The 23,274-nt window shown below is 39.3% G+C and overlaps 1 long non-coding RNA gene across 1 annotated transcript; it reads left to right on the forward strand.

The window, feature by feature from the left end:
* The first annotated feature begins 1,795 nt into the window (after positions 1–1,795).
* On the forward strand, positions 1,796–22,771 carry LOC120868912. Its single transcript, XR_005722342.1, has 3 exons — positions 1,796–1,913; positions 10,493–10,503; positions 22,759–22,771. It is a non-coding gene; the product is annotated as an uncharacterized LOC120868912 (long non-coding RNA).
* Positions 22,772–23,274: the final 503 nt, after the last annotated feature.

Here is a 23,274-nt window from a genome sequence, read left to right on the forward strand (position 1 = left end):
ACTCTAACAGCATCATCTTTTAGGATTTGAAATAGCTCAACTGGAATGCCAGCACCTCTACTAGCTTTGTTTGTAGTGATGCTTCCTAAAGTCCACTTGTCTTCGCAATCCAGGATGTCTGGCTCTAGGTGAGTGATCACACCATTGTGATTATCAGGGTCATTGAGATCTTTTTTGTATAGAGCTGTGTATTCTTGCAACCTCTTCTTAATATTTTCTATTTCTGTTAGGTATATATATACCATTTCTGTCCTTTATTATGCCCATCTTTGCATGAAATGTTCCCTTGGTATATTTAACTTTCTTGAAAAGATCTCTAGTCTTTCCCATTCTATTGTTTCTCTCTATTTCTTTTGACTGATCACTGAGGAAGGCTTTCTTATCTGTCCTTGCTAGTCTCTGGAACTCTGTATTCAAATGGGTATATCTTTCATTTTCTCCTTTGTCTTTCACTTCTCTTCTTTTCTCAGCTGCTTGTAAGGCTTACTCAGACAACCATTTTGCCTTTTTGCATTTCATTTTCTTGGGGACGGTTTTGATCACTGCCTCCTGTACATTGTCACAAACTTCCATGCATAGTACTTCAGGCACTTTGTCTATCAGATTGAATCCCTTGAATATATTTCTCACTTCCACTGTATAATCGTAAGCAATATGATTTAGGTCATACCTGAATGGTGTAGTGGTTTTCCCTACTTTCTTCAGTTTATGTCTGTATTTGGCAATAAGGAGTTCATGATCTGAGCCATAGTCTGTTCCCAGTCTTGTTTTTGCTGATTGTATAGAGCTTCTCCATCTTTGGCTGCAAAGAATGTAATCAATCTGATTTCGGTATTGACCATCTGGTGATGTCCATGTGCTGAGTGTCTTGTGTTGTATGGAAGAGGGTGTTTGCTATGATCAGTGTGTTCTCTTAGCAAAACTCTGTTAGCCTTTGTCTTGCTTCATTTTGTACTTCAAGGCTAAATTTGCCTGTTACTCCAGGTATCTCTTGACTTCCTACTTTTACATTCCAGTCCCTTATAATGAAAAGAACATCTTTTATGGGTGTTAGTTTTAGAAGGTCTTGTAGGTCTTCATAGAACTGTTCAACTTCAGCTTCTTCAGCATTAGTAGTTGGGGCATAGACTTGGATTACTGTGATATTGAATGGTTTGCCTTGGAAATGAACAGAGATCATTCAGTAGTTTTTGAGATTGCACCAAAGTACTGCATTTCAGACTCTTTTTTTTCACTATGATGGCCACTCCATTTCTTCTAAGGGATTCTTGCCACAATAGTAGATATAATGGTCATCTGAGTTAAATTCACCCATTCTGGCCAATTTTAGTTCACTGATTCCTAAAATGTTGATGTTCACTCTTGCCATCTTCTGTTTGACCACTTCTAACTTGATTCATGGACCTAACATTCCAGATTCCTATGCAATATTGTTCTTTACAGCATCAGACTTCACTTTTGTCACCAGTCACATCCACAACTGGGCATTGTTTTTGCTTTGGCTCAGCCTCTTCATTCCTTCTGGAGCTATTTCTTCACTTTTCTCCAATAGCATATTAGGCACCTACTGACTTGGGGAGTTCATCTTTCAGTATCAAATCTTTTTGGCTTTTCATACTGTTCATCAGGTTCTCAAGGCAAGATACTGAAGTAGTTTGCCACTTTCTCCTCCAGTGGACCACATTTTGTCAGAACTCTCCACCATCACCCATTCATCTTGGGTGGCCCTATATGGTATGGTTCATAGTTTCATTGAGTTAGACAAAGCTGTAATCCATGTGATCAGTTTGATTAGTTTTCTGTGATTGTGTTTTTCATTCTGTCTGCCCTCTGAGGGTTAAGGATAAGAGGCTTATGGAAGCTTCCTAATGGAAGAGACTGACTGTAGGGGAAACTGGGTATTGTTCTGATGGGTAGAATCTTTATTGCCTTTATAAATTGTTTCGACTTGAATATGAAGATTTTACAAGAGTGTGTGCATTAGTCATTCAGTTTTTTCCTGTTTTTGCAACCCCCATGGACTGCAGCCTCCCAGGCTCCTCTCTCCATGGAATATTCCAGGCAAGACTACTGGAGTGGGTAGCCATTCCTTTTTCCAGGGATTGAACCCCGGGTGTCCTGCATTGCAAGCAGGTTCTTACCATCTGAGCCACCAGGGGAGCCCTTCAAAAGGGTAGGTGAAGGTTTTTTCTTTAGTTTGAATTTCCAGTTCTCCTATTTATCCCCCAATTATTATACTTTGGAGATTTTCTACAACAATCTGTCCTTTGCCATCACATGGGTTTGTACTTGTTTTTGTAAGTAATCCTTTGTTTTCTGAAAGGGAGAAGGTCGAAACAAAGGGAAAAAAAGACTCGTGCTTGTGATTTAAATCATATGTTCTCTTTTTAGACTCAAATTCAAGAGGGTGCATGCTATTATAGATCTATCTTCTTTCTTGGCATCATGACACCACTTTCCAATTTATTGCTACAACTTCTTTGTGGTGATACTAGACAGGCCTGGGACCTGGGACCCTTTGCTTCAGTGCTGCAAAATTTGCACCTGGACAAACCTCTCCTTGAGCAACAAAATACAACGAAACTCTACTGGACTAAAAATAACTACTTGCATGCACAGTTGGGGCAAATTCTGGACACAAAAGAAACTAACAAAAACAGGGTTTGGGGGATAAAAGCAGGGTACTGTGCATGTCTCCTGCACACAATATTATCTAAGAGGTGGGCAAAACACTAAACCACTCCTCTGATCTGACCCCTGGACACACCACGATCCTTATGACACAACACTTAAGGAAAAGCTTGCACCCACCCTTCGGGAGCAAACAAGCAAGGGAATCTGTTGTTTGTTCTTGCTCCCCCTGCTGCAGCAGGGTCCCCAATAAAGCCTTGCCTAAATTTCTTGTCTGGCCTCTAGTCAATTTCTATTGACTGGGGAAGGCCAAGAACCCTGATGTGTAACAACATAAAGTCACTTCAGGATCAACAAGAGTAAATCTGGATTCAGTAACTGAAAACTGCTATTTTCTCTTGTGCTCTTCATAAACAATTATTTATTGCATGTACCACATACTGTGCACTATGATGGAAAGATATGTAGGGGAGCTGTAAGTACCTTAAGAGACAAATACTTGGAAAACTAGAGACTACTTTTTCTGGCAAATGAAACAGGTACAAAGTCATCATGATGTGACTGGATATGTAGCAAAATAAAGAGAAATTCAGTGACGCTGAGATGTGATGGATGAGGTTGATTAGATGGTTAGTGTAGAGGAGAAAGGAAGTATGAAGTAAAATTATGGAACTTCTAAAGTAACTCCAGATGAGATTTGAGAGTTAAAATATAGGTCATGGTGAAGCTGAGGTAGGTACAGGAACTTCCAGTGACAATCATGAAACTGTCAGGTAGTTAGAAAAAAATAAAAAATAAATGAGTCCAACATGGAGAACCATGCAGAGGGAGGGGGAAAAGTCCATAAAAAGGGAAGTTGAGGATGTGAGTGAGAACCTCTGGTCCTGAGTATAACCAATCAGGCAAACACTGCTATATTATCCCCTATTTTGCAGATGGTAAAGAATCTATCTGCAATGTGGGAGACCAGGGTTTGATCCCTGGATTGGAAAGACCCCTTGGAGAAGAGAATAGCAACCCATTCCAGTATTCTTGCTTGGAGAATTCGATGACAGAGGATCCTGGTGGGCTACTGTCCACGGGGTTACAAAGAGCCAGATATGACTAAGCAACTAACACAACAGCACTATATAACATGTGAAAACACACTCTCTTCCCTGGGTGTAACCAGTCAGGCATATGCTGGGATGGTCACCTATTGTGCATAGAGTGTAACCAATCAGACTCTGGGAGAGGAAACAAAAATGTATAAAAAGGGATGCCAAGAGGACTCAGGGCCTTTCAGAGTCAGCCTGTCCTTGTGGCTTGGGGGGCTCTTCCCTGCTGCCTGCTTCACTCTTCAGCTGTAACTGAGCTGTAACTAGTTTGTTGTTACAAAAAGGGCCTAAATCCTGCTTAATAAAATCTTGCCTGTTTGAGCTATAAGTGGTCTGTGGTTCCAAATCTTTGTTATGATGAGGCAAGAACAGAGCGAGAGAATACACCAAAATGATATTACTGAAGTAAATATCTTGATGAGACCATAGCTTAAGTGTCCAAACATTGTTTGTTAGAAAATAAAGCTGAGAATAATTCCTAAAATAGAAAAGGACAAATGAATGGTCATATGTGAAGGGTGAGCAAAAGCAGACACCAAGTTGATTCTGAATGCCAAGCTTTCTTCTTTACCCATGGGATTCAGGTCATCTTTTACTTCCTCTCTAGCCTATATTCCAGGAACTTTTGGTGACATCTCAATGTCTTCTGAGCAAAGTAAAAATTTCCTGCTTTTTTTTGTAGGAAATGCCATCAGTACTCTCCCCAGGTCCAGAATATGCAAACCTGAGTAACAAGTACTAGTCTCTCCATCTCTTTTCTTTAAGGATTTTTTTTTTTTTTTTTTTTTGCTGGTTGCTAGAGCCATGCTTGCTGGTGCACATGGGAAAGCAGAAATATCAAGGAGTTAACAATTCCAACCCATGTGGAATTACTGAGAACTGATATATAGTGCTCTCAAGTCCCTTCAACATTTAGGAGCAAAGTATCTGAGGAATGTGTTCACTACTGTTTCTGAGTTCCCTAGTAAGACTGAGCTTTAGTTGCCCAGAGTTATTGGGAAATTCACTCTGGTAGTTTCTTCTTCTTCTCACTCTCACTTCCCCACTTCATCATTACTATTTCCAGATCACTTTTTAAAATAAACCACTTGCATTTGAATCCTTAACTGTGAGTCTATTTTTGGGAAAAGCTAAGACATAAGGCATTAACATCATTTGTGACCAGGTCCTATTTAGTCTTCTCTTCTTTGTCATTTTCAAATGCTACAAATGTGCCACTAACTCTCTTACCAAGAAAGTAAACTCACGGAGAACTTTGCCATTTTCACAATATTTAATCACATATACATCTGTTTCCCCTGAAAATCTCTGATGTCATGGAACCCAGGAACTGTATTCTATTTACATCAGGGTCCTTAAAACTTGATACAATGGCTGGTACATATGAGATGCTGTGATTCTTAATTTTATGTGCCAAATATTACTCTGAATGTCTCTGTGAAAAAAATTTTGAATGAATCATTTGAACATACTGATGAACATGGAATCAGCAGACTGAATGAAGAAGATTGACTCCTTTAATGTGGGTGGACCTCTTCCAATTAGTTAAAGATTTGAAAAGAATAAAAAAGGTGACTTTCCTTTAAGTAAGAAGCATTTCTTACTACCTAACTACCTTTGAACTAGGATATTGTGCTGTTGTTGCTGCTGTTCTTTTCCTGCCTTTAGGTTTGACCTGAGTCTGTCTACTGCTGATTTGGGGACTTATCAGCCTACATAATCATGTGAACCAATTTCTTATTTGATTCTGTTTTTCTCTGGAGATCCATAAGAACCCTAATACATATTTTAGTACCAATGATAGATCTAGAAGAACTGAATTTTAAGGATAAATTTAATGAATTGGTTCCATGGCTTCTGCAATTGCTCTCCCAGCTGATTAAATCTAAAACGTTAATAACTCTTTTCCCAGTAGGAAAGAGAGCACTGAAATTCATGACATAATATGGCAATAGAAATATGCAAAACACCACTATTGGATACTCCTAATTAACCACTTACAAGAAGCAAGGATGTGGGTGACATTTTTGAAGACTTTTAGCAAACTAACAAATATACTAAAATTGGATGGTTGCTCCAATGTTGCTGGACAAGATGGGGGAAAAAAAAATGAGCTCAGAGATTTGAAATCTCAGCTCAAGCACCACATAAATGACTTAAGAACTATCATGTCTGCCCTGAAAGAGACTCTTATCTCCCATAACATCAGGAATGAAATTTTTGACATTGACCTGTGACTGACTGAGTTACAGTGTGAATTAAACAATGTAGACTCTCCTCAGCAGCCAACCCCAGCACCCCTCTTTGTTTCCAGACAGTTCAGTTCAGTTGCTCAGTCATGTCTGACTCGTTGCAACCCCATGAATTGCAGCATGCCAGGCCTACATATAACCAGGCTCAAATCCCATCACACCCCTAATGGGGAGTTAAAGAGCGTGACCCATGAGGAGATGAGCTACAGTTAAAAAGAATTACTTGAGTTTTCCAAATTATACAAACAGAAATCCAGGGAACACATGTGGGAATGGATTTTAAGTGTTTGGGAAATGGTGGAAGGAACAGAATGCCAGATCAGCCCAAATTTATTGATTTAGATTCAATAAGCAGAGAGTTTGCATTTAATGTTGCAGTTTGGTGAGTTACTAGGAGCTCTAACAGTTTTCTTGTTTGCTTGGTTGAAGCATGAAGGTGGCCTGTAGTTACTGAGTTAGAAATGCCAAACTAACTTTGGTTTAATGTAGAAGAAGGAATTCAAAGACTTGGGATATTGGAATATTACAGTGGGCTTGTTATTTAAAACCTACTCATCCCTGGTGGCTCAGAAGATAAAGGATCTGCCTGCCATGAAGGAGACACAGGTTCAATCCCTGGGTCGGGAAGATACCCTGGAGAAGGGGTTGGCAACTCACTCCAGTACTGTGCCTGGATAATTCCATGGACAGAGGAGCTTGGTGAGCTGTAGTCCATGGGGTGGCAAACAGTCAGACACAACTGCATGACAAACACATCCACCATGAGAGGGTTTAGAGATACCCATTTTGTGACTGTGAGAAATAAATTTGTGAAGAAAACTGTGATAACTCTTGAAGAGTTTTGTGATCACTCTGTAGGCAGGAACTTACAGTGGAAACAGTGGTGACTCACTTGGGAGATGTAAATACAATGACTGAGTCTGAGAGTAGTAGGGGCCATGTGACACCACTAGGTCACCAAATGCAAGGTGGGTGTGGTTACTCTTATGGAAATGGAAGTCAAAGTACCATTGAAACAGTCTGATTCATGAAGATGGGTGGCATTGTCCAGCTGACCAAAGTGTCTTGAAGTGAAATAGATAAGGAGTCTACTAAATTCTTACTTGTTCTAAGCAGAAAAGTTCTAAGTCAATTGAACAGAAATCTAACCTGATGATATTAGCATAGACTTTCAGTCAATTTCAAGAATTGAGCCAATTTACAGATGCAAAATCACTTGAATGAAAGGAATTGAGGAAAAAGAAATAATCAGATATACGGGGGGCTACTGGACACTGGTTCTTGACTAACACTAGTTCCAGGAGACCAAAAACATCCCTCTGGTCAGAGAAGAGACTTAATGAGGGAAGGTAATCAATGAAATTTTAACTCAGGTTCATCTCACAGTGGGCCCACCGGGTCCCTGAATGCATCTTAATGTTATCTTCCTAGTTCCTGAACACATAATTGGAAAGACATGTTCCTCAGTTAGCAGAATTCTGACATGTAGAGTGAGGGCTTCTGTGGGAGGAAAAGCCAAGTAGAAGTCTTTAGAACTTTTTCTGGAGTGGTGCCTACACGGGCACAGGAGGGCCTAGAGGAACCATCCCATGTTGAAGGACAGGAAGGGCGGCAGTGAGGAGATACCCCTCATCCAAGGTAAGGAGCAGCGGCTGCACTTAGCTGGAGCAGCTGTGAAGAGATACCCCATGCCCAAGGTAAGAGAAACCCAAGTAAGATGGTAGGTGTTGCAAGAGGGCATCACCTGTGAGTATGTGAAACCATACTCACAGAAAACTAGTCAATCTAATCACACTAGGACCACAGCCTTGTCTAACTCAATGAAACCAAGCCATGCCCGTGGGGCAACCAAAGACGGGTGGGTCATGGTGGAGAGATCTGATAGAATGTGGTCCACTGGAGAAGGGAATGGCAAACCACTTCAGTATTCTTGCCTTGAGAACCCCATGAACAGTATGAAAAGGCAAAATGATAGGATACTGAAAGAGGAACTCCCCAGGTCAGTAGGTGCCCAATATGCTACTGGAGATCAGTGGAGAAATAACTCCAGAAAGAATGAAGGGATGGAGCCAAAGCAAAAACAATACCCAGCTGTGGATGTGACTGGTGATAGAAGCAAGGTCCGATGCTGTAAAGAGCAATATTGCATAGGAACCTGGAATGTCAGATCCATGAATTAAGGCAAATTGGAAGTAGTCAAACAAGAGACGGCAAGAGTGAACGTCGACATTCTAGGAAACAGCGAACTAAAATAGACTGGAATGGGAGAATTTAACTCAGATGACCATTATATCTACTATTGTGGGCAGGAATCCCTCAGAAGAAATGGAGTAACCATCATGGTCAACAAAAGAGTCCGAAATGCAGTACTTGGATGCAATCTCAAAAACGGCAGAATGATCTCTGTTCGTCTCCAAGGCAAACCATTCAATATCACGGTAACCCAAGTCTATGCCCCAACCAGTAATGCTGAAGAAGCTGAAGTTGAACGGTTCTATGAAGACCTACAAGAGCTTTTAGAACTAACACCCAAAAAAAGATGTCCTTTTCATTATAGGGGACTGGAATGCAAAAGTAGGAAGTCAAGAAACACCTGGAGTAACAGAAATTTGGCCTTGGAATGCAGAATGAAGCAGGGCAAAGACTAATAGAGTTTTGTCAAGAAAATGCACTGGTCATAGCAAACACCCTCTTCCAACAACACAAGAGAAGACCCTGCACATGGACATTATCAGATGGTAATCACCGAAATCAGATTGATTATATTCTCTGCAGCCAAAGATGGAGAAGCTCTATACAGTCAACAAAAACAAGACCAAGAGCTGACTGTGGCTCAGATCATGAACTCCTTATTACCAAATTGAAGAAAGTAGGGAAAACTGCTAGACCATTCAGGTATGACCTAAATCAAATCCCTTGTGATTATACAGTGGAAGTGAGAAACAGATTTAAGGGACTAAATCTGATAGATAGAGTGCCTGATGAACTATGGAATGAGGTTTATGACATTGTACAGGACACAGGGATCAAGACCATCCCCATGGAACAGAAATGCAAAAAAGCAAAATGGCTGTCTGGAGAGGCTTTACAAATAGCTGTGAAAAGAAGAGAAGTGAAAAGCAAAGGAGAAAAGGAAAGATATAAGCATCTGAATGCAAAGTTCCAAAGAATAGCAAGAAGAGATAAGAAAGCCTTCTTCAGCGATCAATGCAAAGAAATAGAGGAAAACAACAGAATGGGAAAGACTAGAGATCTCTTCAAGAAAATTAGAGATACCAAGGGAACATTTCCTGCAAAGATGGGCTCGATAAAGTACAGAAATGGTATGGACCTAACTGAAGCAGAAGATATTAAGAAGAGGTGGCAAGAATACATGGAAGAACTGTACACAAAAGATGTTCACGACCCGGATAATCATGATGATGTGATCACTCATCTAGAGCCAGACATCCTGGAATGTGAAGTCAAGTGGGCCTTAGAAAGCATCACTACGAACAAAGCTAATGGAGGTAGTGGAATTCCAGTAGAGCCATTTCAAAACCTGAAAGATGATGGTGTGAAAGTGCTGCACTCAATATGTCAGCAAATTTGAAAAAACTCAGCAGTGGCCACAAGACTGGAAAAGGTCAGTTTTCATTCCTATCCAAAATAAAGGCAATGCCAAAGAATGCTCAAACTACTGCACAATTGCACTCATCTCACATGCGAGTAAAGTAATGCTCAAAATTCTCCAAGCCAGGCTTCAGCAATACTTGAACTGTGAACTTCCAGATGTTCAAGCTGGTTTTAGAAAAGGCAGAGGAACCAGAGATCAAATTGCCAACATCCGCTGGATCATTGAAAAAGCAAGAGAGTTCCAGAACATCTATTTCTGCTTTATTGACTATGCCAAAGCCTTTGACTGTGTGGATCACAAGAAACTGTGGAAAATTCTGAAAGAGATGGGAATACCAGACCACCTGACCTGCCTCTTTAGAAACCTGTATGCAGGTCAGGAAGCAACAGTTAGAACGGGACATGGCACAACAGACTGGTTCCAAATAGGAAAATGAGTACGTCAAGGCTGTATATTGTCACCCTGCTTATTTAACTTATATGCAGAGTACATCATGAGAAACTCTGGACTGGAAAAAGCACAAGCTGGAATCAAGATTGCTGGGAGAAATATCAATAACCTCAGATATGCAGATGACACCACCCTTATGGCAGAAAGTGAAGAGGAACTCAAAAGCCTCTTGATGAAATTGAAAGAGGAGAGTGAAAGTGTTGGCTTAAAGCTCAACATTCAGAAAACGAAGATCATGGCATCTGGTCCCATCACTTAATGCGAAATAGATGGGGAAACAATGGTAACAGTGTCAGATTTTATTTTTGGGGGCTCCAAGATGACTGCAGATGGTGACTGCAGCCATGAAATTAAAAGATGCTTACTCCTTGGAAGAAAAGTTGTGACCAACCTAGATAGCATATTCAAAAGCAGAGACATTACTTTGCCGACTAAGGTCTGTCTAGTCAAGGCCATGGTTTTTCCAGTGGTCATGTATAGATGTGAGAGTTGGACTGTGAAGAAGGCTGAGCACCGAAGAATTGATGCTTTTGAACTGTGGTGTTTCAGAAGACTCTTGAGAGTCCCTTGGACTCCAAGGAGATCCAACCAGTCCATTCTAAAGGAGATCAGCCCTAGGTGTTCTTTGGAAGGAATGATGCTAAAGGTGAAACTCGAGTAATTTGGCCACCTCATGAGAAAAGCTGACTTATTGGAAAGACTCTGATGCTGGAGTGGATTGGGGTCAGGAGGAGAAGGGGACGACCCAGGATGAGATGGCTGGATGGAATCATGGACTCAATAGACATGAGTTTGAGTGAACTCCGGGAGTTGGTGATTGACAGGGAGGCCTGGCGTGCTGTGACTCATGGGGTCACAAAGAGTTGGACACGACTGAGCGACTGAACTAATGCTGTATTCTTAAAGAGATCACAGAGATTAGTGACACCATCAGGGACATGAAAGATAAAGGTGTGATGATGCCCATCACATCTTTATTCTGCTCTCCTATTTGGCTTTTGAAGATGGATGGATCATTGAGAATGACAGTGGATTAAGTTTAAGGTTACTCATGCAGTGTTTCCTGTTGCACTAGATATAGTGTATTTGCTTGAGAAAATTAACACATCCATTGATATCTAGTACACATTGATGTGGCAAATGCTTTTTTCCTCCACACCTGTCAAGAAGGACAACTAGAAGCAGTTTCCTGACAATGCCAGAATACACCTTCATTGTATACCCTCAAGAGTGCATCAACTTTCCAGGTCTCTCTCATAATCGAACTCATAGGGATCTCGATTGCTTTCTCTTGCACAAGATATCACACTGACCCATTACATTACTGATACTATGATGATTGGACCTGGTAAGTAAGAAGTGGCAATTACTATAAGCTTATTTGCAAAACTCAGCAGTGGCCACAGGACTGGAAAAGGTCAGTAGTATGGGGACATGCCAAGATATTTCTTCTAAGATGAAGCATAAGTTGCTGCCTCTGGCCTCTCTTCCAACCAAGAAAGAGACACAGTACCTAGTGGCAGAAATTTGAGCAGTGCATGCTTGTTTATTTTGCCTGGAAGGATAAATGGTCAGATCGAGATTTTATATCAATTCATGGTTTAAGGCCAGCAGGGAAGAGGTATGTGGATAGACCTCTTTGAATAGCTAAAAAGCTTAAATATTTTTGTGTTCTGTATGTATGTTCATCAAATAGTGATCTTAACAGAGGAAGATTTTAATAATCAAGTAGATAGTATGACCCATTGAGTGGATACCAGTCAGCCTTTCTCCTTCCTCCCTTTCATCACCCAGTGGATTCATGAATAAAGTAGCCTTGGTGACAGGATGGAGATCATGTATGAGTTCAATAACAAGGACTTCTTCACCAAAGCTGACCTGGCTATGGTCACTTCTGAGGGTCCAATCTGCCAGCAGTAGAAATCAACACTAACTCCCTAATATAGTACCATTACATAAGTTAATTAGCCAGTTAGCTGTTGTCATGTTGATTGCATTGAACCACTCCATTACAGAAGGGACAGCATTTTGTCCTTATTGAACTAGACACTGAATACAGATTTGCTTTCCCTGCAATTGTTCTGCCTAAACTGCTGTCTGCAGTCTTAATATAGTTCTGGTATGTCACACAACATGACTTCTGATCAAGAAGCTCACTTCACAGCAAATGAAGTACAGACAAGGGCCCATGTCCATGGAATTTACTGGTTTTACCATGTTCCCCAACATCCTGAAGAAATTTTTGATGGAACAGCAGAATGGCTTCTTGAAGACTCAGTTACAGTGCATCTTGTGGCAGTAATTTGCAGGTATGGGGCCAGCTTCTCTAGAAGGCTGCATATGCTTTGAATCAGTGTCCAATATAACAATAGATGGTACTATTTCTCCAATAGCTAGGAATTCATGTGTCCATGATTTAATTTGTGGAAATAGGAGTGGCACCACTTACTTATTATTCCTAATGGCCCACTAGCAAAAATATTTGCTTCTTGTCCCCATTACTTTGTGATTTCCTCACCTAGAGGTCTTAGTTCCAAAGAGAGAAATTCTTCCACTAGGAGACACAACAATGATTCCACTGAATCACTGCCACCATCCACACTGGGCTTCTCATGCATTTGAATCAACAGACACAAAAGGGAGTTTCTGTGGTGACTGATCCAGATTATAATGGGATATTAGACTGCTACTCCACGGTGGAGGCAAGTAAGAGTATGTACAAGAAATCCTTAAGGGTGACTCTTAGTGTTTCCATGGAGAAGTACAACATCCCAAACCAAGTAGGATAGCCCAGATCTCTCAGGAATGAAGGTTTTTCTCATCCCACCAGGTAAAGGATCATGACCAGCTGAAGAGATGGCTCAAGGCAAAAGAAATACAAAACTGGCAGTAGAAGAAGATAGTTACAAATGCTAGTTGCAATCTCATGATCAGTTACAGAAATAATATCTATAACTGTCATGAGAATTTCCTTTTTTGTTATACATATGTTTGTGTGTACGAATACAATAAAACAACTTCTTTGTTTTCTTCCCTCTCTTATTCCACTATCATGTATCATAAGATGTATTGGCTTTATATTATAGTATTTAAGTATTGTCAACGTTGCTGCTGCTGCTGCTGCTAAGTCGCTTCAGTCGTGTCCGGCTCTGTGCGACCCCATCGACGGAAGCCCACCAGGCTCCCCTGTCCCTGGGATTCTCCAGGCAAGAACAATGGAGTGGGTTGCCATTTCCTTCTCCAATGTATGAAAGTGAAAAGTGAAAGGGAAGTCACTCAGTCGTGTCCGACTCTGCGACTCCATGGACTGGAGCTTACCTGGCTCCTCCGTCCACGGGGTTTTCTAGGCAAGAGTACTGGAGTTGGGTGCCATTGCCTTCTCCATTGTCACCTTTACATCATAGTATTTAAGTTAGTGGGACATCACGGAAAAAAGTAAGCATCACTCAAAGACTTGCCTCCTCTACTGGGGAGGGTTTAGTGCATTTTCAGTTGTAGGTAGAATAGTTGAATCACATTAGGTGAAATTAAGACCTTTTTGCTATCTTTACTTGAAAATTACAGATGGTTTCAGGAGATAGGTATGCATGCCAAGTTGACAAGGGCTAGACTTGAAATGATTAATTTTATGAATTAACTTGACTGAGCCATGGGATGCACAGGCATTTGGTCAAATGCCATTCTGGTGTGTCTTTGAGGGTGTTTCTGGTTGACTTTTTTTTTTTTTAAGTTTACAATTTTATTTTTTAATATTTATTTATTTTTTATTTTACTTTACAATTCTGTATTGGTTTTGCCATACATTGACATGAATCCACCACGGGTGTACATGCATTCCCAAACATGAACCCCCCTCCCACCCCCCTCCCCACAACATCTCTCTGGGTCATCCCCATGTACCAGCCCCAAGCATGCCGTATCCTGCATCGGACATAGACTGGTGATTTGATTCTTACATGATATTATACATCTTTCAATGCCATTCTCCCAAATCATCTCACCCTCTCCCTCTCCCTCTGAGTCCAAAAGTCCGCTATACACATCTGTGTCTTTTTTGCTGTCCTGCATACAGGGTAATCATTGCCATCTTTCTAAATTCCATATATATGTGTTAGTATACTGTATTGGTGTTTTTCTTTCTGGCTTACTTCACTCTGTATAATCAGCTCCAGTTTCATCCATCTCATTGGAACTGATTCAAATGTATTCTTTTTAATGGCTGAGTAATACTCCATTGTGTATATGCACCATAGCTTTCTTATCCATTCATCTGCTGATGGACATCTAGGTTGTTCCCATGTCCTGGCTATTAGAAACAGTGCTGCGATGAACATTGGGGTGCATGTGTCTCTTTCAGTTCTGGTTTCCTCAGTGTGTATGCCCAGCAGTGGGATTGCTGGGTCATAAGGCAGTTCTATTTGCAATTTTTTAAGGAATCTCTGCACTGTTCTCCATAGTGGCTGTACTAGTTTGCATTCCCACCAACAGTGTAGGAGGGTTCCCTTTTCTCCACACCCTCTCCAGCATTTATTGCTTGCAGATTTTTGGATCGCAGACATTCTGACTGGTGTGAAGTGGTACCTCATTGTGGTTTTGATTTGCATTTCTCTAATAATGAGTGATGTTGAGCATCTTTTCATGTGTTTGTTAGCCATCCATATGTCTTCTTTGGAGAAATGTCTATTTAGTTCTTTGGCCCATTTTTTGATTGGGTCGTTTATTTTTCTGGAATTGAGCTGCATAAGTTGCTTGTATATTTTTGGGATTAGTTGTTTGTCAGTTGCTTCATTTGCTATTATTTTCTCCCATTTGGAAGGCTGTCTTTTCAAACTATAGGCCAATATCACTGATGAACATAGATGCAAAAATCCTCAACAAAATTCTAGCAATCAGAATCCAACAACACATTAAAAAGATCACACACCATGACCAAGTGGGCTTTATCCCAGGGATGCAAGGATTCTTCAATATCCACAAATCAATCAATGTAATTCACCACATTAACAAATTGAAAAATAAAAGCCATATGATTATCTCAATAGATGCAGAGAAGGCCTTTGACAAAATTCAACATCCATTTATGATAAAAACTCTCCAGAAAGCAGGTATAGAAGGAACATACCTCAACATAATAAAAGCTATATATGACAAACCCACAGCAAACATTATCCTCAATGGTGAAAAATTGAAAGCATTTCCCCTAAAGTCAGGAACAAGACAAGGGTGCCCACTTTCACCACTACTATTCAACATAGTTCTGGAAGTTTTAGCCACAGCAATCAGAGCAGAAAAAGAAATAAAAGGAATCCAAATTGGAAAAGAAGAAGTAAAACTCTCACTGTTTGCAGATGACATGATCCTCTACATAGAAAACGCTAAAGACTCTACCAGAAAATTACTAGAGCTAATCAATGAATATAGTAAAGTTGCAGGATATAAAATCAACACAGAGAAATCCCTTGCATTCCTATACACTAATAATGAGAAAGTAGAAAAAGAAATTAAGGAAACAATTCCATTCACCATTGCAACAAAAAGAATAAAATACTTAGGAATATATCTACCTAAAGAAACTAAAGACCTATATATAGAAAACTATAAAACACTGGTGAAAGAAATCAAAGAGGACACTAATAGATGGAGAAATATACCATGTTCATGGATCAGAAGAATCAATATAGTGAAAATGAGTATACTACCCAAAGCAATTTACAAATTCAATGCAATCCCTATCAAGCTACCAGTGATATTTTTCACAGAACCAGAACAAATAATTTCAAGATTTGTATGGAAATACAAAAAGCCTTGAATAGCGAAAGCAATCTTGAGAAAGAAGAATGGAACTGGAGGAATCAACTTGCCTGACTTCAGGCTCTACTACAAAGCCACAGTCATCAAGACAATATGGTATTGGCACAAAGACAGAAATATAGATCAATGGAACAAAATAGAAAGCCCAGAGATAACTCCACACACATATGGACACCTTATCTTTGACAATGGAGGCAAGAATATACAATGGAGTAAAGACAATCTCTTTAACAAGTGGTGCTGGGAAAACTGGTCAACCACTTGTAAAAGAATGAAACTAGATCACTTTCTAACACTGCACACAAAGATAAACTCAAAATGGATTAAAGATCTAAATGTAAGACCAGAAACTATAAAACTCGTAGAGGAGAACATAGGCAAAACACTCTGGTTGATATTTGAATCAGTCAATTGCGTTAAGCAGATTACCCTCCCTAATGTGGATGGACCTTTTTCAATCAGTTGACAGTTTAAACAAAATAAAAATGCTGACCCTCCCTTGAGTAAAAGGGAACTCCTCTTGCCTGATTGCCTTGAAACCAAGTCATCTTTTTTTGTTTTGTTTTGTTTTTCTCTGCCATCAGACTTGAACTGAAATTTTGGCTCTTTCTGGGTCTCAAACCTTCTGGAATTTTGATAGAATCACAGTCAGCTCCCATGGTTTTCAGTCTTTCAGACTTCATCTAGAACTATACCATCAACTTCCTTAGGTTTCCAGTTTGGCTGAAGATCTTGGTACTTATCAGCTTCCATAATTATGTGCACTAATGCCTTATAATCCTTCATATTTAATACATATATGAAATCCTATTGGTTCTGTTTCTCTGGAGAACACTGACTAGTACAGATTAATTAGTTTTGAAATTGTGTTAGACAGAGTTAATTATTTTAGTAGAAATTTTTGTAGAAGAGACTATAGTGTTGAGCAGTATTTGTGACTTTTTCTTCTGGGATTTTAAATAAGCTGACTTGAGTGGTAATTTGGTATCCCCACATGTCCAGGAGTATGATAAAATTTCAGGGCTGCACTTGATTTTCCTGAGACACCTTGACATGTCTCAAGAACAGAGATGAGAATATGGATTGAGAAACATCATCCAACAAGTATATGAGTGTCAAGTATGTGTTAGGTTCGGAAGTGAGAAAATCTCACTTCATGGAGCATATCACCTAGTGAGAAAGAAAGACATTTTAGAGATAACTCACAAGTAAATTAATAAGCACAAATTCAGATTCAATTTTAAGGGATGTAATAAATTTTCTAAGAGTATGTATAATAGAGAAGCTTAATCTCTTCTAAAGAGTTAGTTGCTTAGTGCCCTCTCTCCACCTGGCCCAAAAGCAGTGCCCTGGAGGTGGTTCCAGGAAGAGAAAGTGTTTATAAAATCAGAGATCATGACTGGAAACAGTGGGTTTGAGAACATGTTGCCTTAGCTGTCATCTCTATATTTGAAAATTAGCATTAAGAAGCCACTGCCACAGCTGTAGCTCAACACGAGCAAAACATGGAGACTAAAGCACCAAGCAATGAATGATGATTTGAATGGAATTCATCTCATGAATACAAAGTAGATCATTACTTTCCTCTCAGAATACAAAACTCGGATGAAAAAGAAGACTATCATTAACAGGAAAGGGAAACAAAAGCAAAAAGAGACTATATCAAACTATTAAGGTCTTGTACAGCAAAGGAAACCACCAACAAAATGAAAAGGCAGCCCACTGAATGGGAGAAGCTACTTTAAAATGATATATCCAAAGAACTCATACAATTCAATAACAAAAAACTTGATTAATAAATGGGCAGAGGACCTGAATAAACATGAATCCAGAGAAGACATACAGATGGCTAATAGGTATATGAAAAGATGTTCAACATTCCAATAATCTGGGAAGTACAAATCAAAATGACAATGAGATAGCACCTCACCATTCTCACCTGTAAGAATGGCTATCATCAATAAAACTACTGTATGACCCAGCAATCCCACTACCTCCCATACACCTGGAGAAAACCATAATTCCAAAAGACACATATACTCCAGTGTTCACTGCAGCACTACTTACAATAGTGAGGACATGGAAGCCATCTCAGTGCTCACTGATGGGTCAATGGATAAGAAGATGTGGTGCATATATACAATGGAATAATTAGCCATAAAAAGAACTAATTTGATTCAGTAGAACTGAAGTGGATGAACCTAGAGTATTTTATATGGAGTGAATTAAGTCAGAAGAAGAAAGACAAATATATATTAATGCATAATATATAATGTAGAAACAATGGTACTGAATAACCTATTTGTAGGGCAGTGATAGAGATGCAGACATAGAGAAACAGACTTGTAGGCACAGTGGGGGAAAGAGAGGGTTGGATGAATTAAAAGAGTAGCACTGAGATATATGCATTACCATATGTAAAATAGATAGCCAGTAGAAATTTGCTGTATGACCCAGGGATCTCAACTTGGTGCTCTGTCACAACCTCTAGGGGTGGGATGGCATGGGAGGGAGGTTTAAGAGGTAAAGGACATATGCAAACCTATTGCTGAATCATGTTGATGTATGGCAGAAACCAATGCAACATTGTAAAGCATTTATCACTCATTTAAAAATTAATTAATTAAAAAAACATGTGTACACCCATGGCAGATTCATGTTGATGTATGGCAAAACCAATACAATATTGTAAAGTAAATAAATAAATAAATAATATATACTTAAAAAAAAAAGATGGCAAATGCTGAGTAAGTGAGGACATGAGGAAAAAAGTAACACTTGTATATTGTTGATTGGATTGTAAATTAGTGTAGCTACTATAAAAAACAGAACGGGGATTTCTCAAAAAATGTAAAACAAAATTGCTATATGATACAGAAATTTCACTTCTGATTATCTACTCAAAGAAAACAGCAAGACTAAATAAAAAATATATGTGCACTCCATATTCATTGCAGCACATTTTACAATAGCCATTCACACTTACAGTGTAAGTAGCCATCAATAAATTAATGGATAAAGAGGAGGTGATGTGTATCTGTAGGTATACACACACAAACACACATATGCATATTATGTGTATATACATATATACATATTGTATAAATACAGTGAGTAGCACTCAGCAATAAAAAAAATAAATATTGTTTCTTGCCACAATATGTGTAGATCTAGAGAGCTTTACACTAAGATATTTAACTAAACAAATTGATCAAATGGATCACAGCCTTGTCTAACTCAATGAAAATATGAGCCATGCCATAAAGAGCCACCAAAGACAGACAGGAAATGGTGAAGAGCTCTGACAAAATGTGGTCCACTGGAGAAGGAAATGGCAAACTACTTCAATATTCTTGCCTTGAGAACCCCATGAACAGCATGAAAAGGCAAAAAGATATGACACTGAAAGATGAACTCCCTAGGTCAGTAGGTGTTCGATATGTTATTGGAGAGGAGTGGAGAAATAGCTCCAGAAGGAATGAAGAGGCTGAGCCAAAGCAAAAACAATGCCCAGTTGTGGATGTGACTGGTGATGCAGCAAATTAATTATCAAAATTCTCCAGGCTAGGCTTCAATAATATGTGAACTGAGAGCTCCCAGATGTTCAAATTGGATTCAGAAAAGGCAGAAGAACCAGAGATCAAATTGCCAACATATGTTGGATCGTAGAAAAAGCAAGAGAATTCCAGAATAACATCTACTTCTGCTTCATTGACTATGCTAAAGCCTTTGACTGTGTGGATGACAACAAACTGGAAAATTCTGAAAGAGATGGGAATACCAGACCACCTGACCTGCCTCCTGAGAAATCTGTATGCAGGTCAAGAAGCAACAGTTAGAACCTCACATAGAACAAAGGACTGGTTCAAAATTAGGAAAGGAGTACATCAAAGCTGTATATTATCAACCTAATTATTTAATTTATATACAGAGTACATCATGGGAAATGCGGGGCTAGATGAAGCACAAGCAGAAATCAAGATTGCCAGGAGAAATATCAATAACCTCAGATATGTAGATGACACCACCCTTATGGCAGAAAGTGAAGAGGAAGTAAAGAGCCTCTTGATGAAACGGAAAGAGGAGAGTGAAAAAGCTGGCTTAAAACTCAACATTTGAAAAACAAAGGTCATGGCATCTGATCCCATCACTTCATGGCAAACAGATGGAGAAACAATGGAAACACTGACAGACTTTTTCTTCTTAGGCTTCAAAATCACTGCAGATGGTGACTGAAACCACAAAATTAAAAAACACTTGCTCCTTGGAAGAAAAGCTATGACAAATCTAGCCAATATCTTAAAATGCAAAGACATCACTTAGTTGACATAGGTCCTTATAGTCCAAGCTATGTTTTTTCCAGTAGTCATGTATGGATGTGAGAGTTGCACAATAAAGAAAGCTGAGAGCTAAATAATCGATGCTTTTGAACTGTGGTGCTGAAGAAGACTCTTGAGAGTCCCTTGGACTGCAAAGAGATCCAACCAGTCCATCCTAAAGGAAATCAGTCCTAAATATTTGGGAGGACTGATGCTGAAGCTGAAGCTCCAATACTTTGGCCACCTGATGCAAAGAACTGATTCATTGGAAAAGATCCTGATGCTGAGAAAAATTGAAGACAGGAGGAGAAGGGGACAATAGAGGATGAGATGGTTGGATGGCATCACTGACTCGATGGACATGAACTTGAGCAAGCTCCAGGAGTTTGTAATGGACAGGGAAGTCAGCTGTGCTGTAGTCCATGGTGTCACAAAGTGTGGGACATGTTTGAATGATTAAACTGAGTTGAACTGAAAGAGTTAGAGAAATTTTTTGAGGAAGTGTCATGTAAAGTAAAATATGAAGGATGAAGAAGAGATATCCAAATGAAGAGATGAAGAAAGATTATTCCAGAGCAAGAATAAGTTTGTGGAAAAACCTTGAGGCAAAGCTAAAAGATGAAATATTCATTTCACATCTATTCTAAGAATAGATTACTGGTACCCACCGAGTGACTCATGCAAACTAATCTTCTCAGATTTCCTTGACAAATGACTTTTGGTTATTATGTCCTATATAGTACAAGAATAAGTAATGGGAAGTGTGAAGAAAAGAGGAAACTGATATATTTTTACCATTTCCTCTATCTGCTTAATTGCATCTCTGTCAGTAGCTATGTACCCTGTATGGCTCCAGCTCTGACCTGATAACCCCCCTCATTTCAAGGTCCCAAAATGTAGGATGGTCTTGTCACCCATCAGGGGCCATGACTCCTGGGTTCATGCAATGCAGTTTCTCTGTGGAATTTCAGCCTTAAGCATGACCACATTTTCCTCATTTTGCTAATCTTTCAAATAACTCAGGTCCTCCTTTGACTTCATAAATCTTTACCCCTAGGGTAGTCAAATGCCTATATTAAAATATCTCTGCTGAAAACATCTAGAGTTGTTTCTGTTGCCTGCTAGACAGAGCAAGAAAGAGGTAGAATCAGGGTTTAATACCAAGTTGGCTTCATAGACTGTGCTTTTAGTTATTATTTTATAGCATCAAATATCTTGTTGCCAAATATATAATTTCCTGGCTAGAAACTGAAATTAGCCAACAAAATAAATATCTGATCATGTAAAACTTCTCCAAAATGGGTTTGGGACCATAATGTGTATGCATGGCTGTATACCAAATACTTAAATTTATTTTATATGTATCCTAATTATAGCTGAATTAGGTTTTTCCAGTAGTCATATATGGATGTGAGAGTTGGACCATAAGGAAAGCTGAGCACTGAAGAATTGATGCTTTTGAACCGTGGTGTTGGAGAAGACTCTTGAGAGTCCCTTGGACTGCAGGGAGATCCAGCCAGTTCATCCTAAAGGAAATCAGTCCTGAATGTTCATTGGAAGGATTGAAGTTGAAGCTGAAACTCCAATACTTTGGCCAACTGATGCAAAGAGATGACTTATTTGAAAACACTCTGATACTGGGAAAAATTGAAGGCAGGAGGAGAAGGGGATGACAGAGGATGAGATGGTTGGATGGCATCACCAACTCAATGGACATGAGCTTGAGTAAACTCTGGGAGTTGGTGATGGATAGGGAGGCCTGGCATGCTGCAGTCCATGGGGTCGCAAAGATTTGGACATGACTGAGTAACTGAACTGAACTGAATTATAGCTGAGGGCTTCCCTAGTGGCTCAGTGGTAAAGAAACCACCTGCAATGCAGGAGTTGTGTGTTTGATCCCTGGGTTGGGATGATCCCCTGGAGAAAGAAATACTTTACACACTAAAGTATTCTTGACTGGGAAAATCCCATAGATAGAGGAGCCTGGCAGGCTGCAGTCCATATGGTTGCAAAGAGTCAGACACAACTTAGTGACAAACATCATCAAAGCTCTAGCTGACTGTTGAAACTTCAGGTCTCAGCAAACTCATCTCATTATTTCAATGTGATAATTATTTTAACAATGTCATAATAATTAGCATGTCAGAGATATTTCTAGGTATTAGGGATGTGGTAGGGAGAGAAAACTTCAAAGAACATTCTTGCTAAAAGCAAAAGACACACAAAATGAATATATAAGGAAACTAGATGTAAATAATTTATATGAAGAGGACAAGCTAGTAATAGAATAGTGTATGAGACTTAAATTACATTTAAGAATACTATTATTATAAGGAAGACAAAGTCTTCTTCACTAGACAATGAATGAAATTTAATTTTCAAAACAATGACTGTTTCAGGAAGCCTCTTTGTTAATTGTATCTTCAGTTTAATATTTATGCATCCTCACATATAAACATACATGTCTATATATAATATAACAATATATATACACATACATACAACAGAGATGTATATATGTGTCTTCTACTAATGGTTAAATACTATTTATTTAAATAGCCTATATGATGCTTCAACTACAGTTCAGTTCAGTTCAGTCACTCAGTCATGTCCGACTCTTTGCAACCCCATGGACTGCAGAACATCTGGCTTCCCTGTCCATTACAAACTCCCGGAGCTTATTCAAACTCATGTCCAGTGATGCCATCCAACCATCTAATCCTCTGTTGTCCCCTTCTCCTCCTGCCTTCAATCTTTTCCAGCATCAGGAGCTTTTCTGAGTCAGTTCTTCCGTATCAGGTGGAGAAAATATTGGAGCTTCAGCTTCAGCATTAGTCTTTCCAATGAATATTCAGGGTTGATTTCTTTTAGGATTGACTGGTTTGATCTCCAAGGGACTGTCAAGAATGTTCTCCAGCACCCCAGTTCAAAAACATCAATTCCTTGGTGCTCAGCTTTCTTTATGGTTCAACTCTACATCAATACATGACTACTGGAAAAACCATACTTTTGACTATATGGACATTTGTTGGCAAAGTAAAGTCTCTGCTTTTTAATATGCTGTTTAGTTAGTCTTAGTTTTTCTTCCAAGGAGCAAA

Source organism: Oryx dammah, unplaced genomic scaffold (genome assembly GCF_014754425.2).
Source record: "Oryx dammah isolate SB20612 unplaced genomic scaffold, SCBI_Odam_1.1 HiC_scaffold_10, whole genome shotgun sequence".
Lineage (NCBI taxonomy): Eukaryota > Metazoa > Chordata > Mammalia > Artiodactyla > Bovidae > Oryx > Oryx dammah.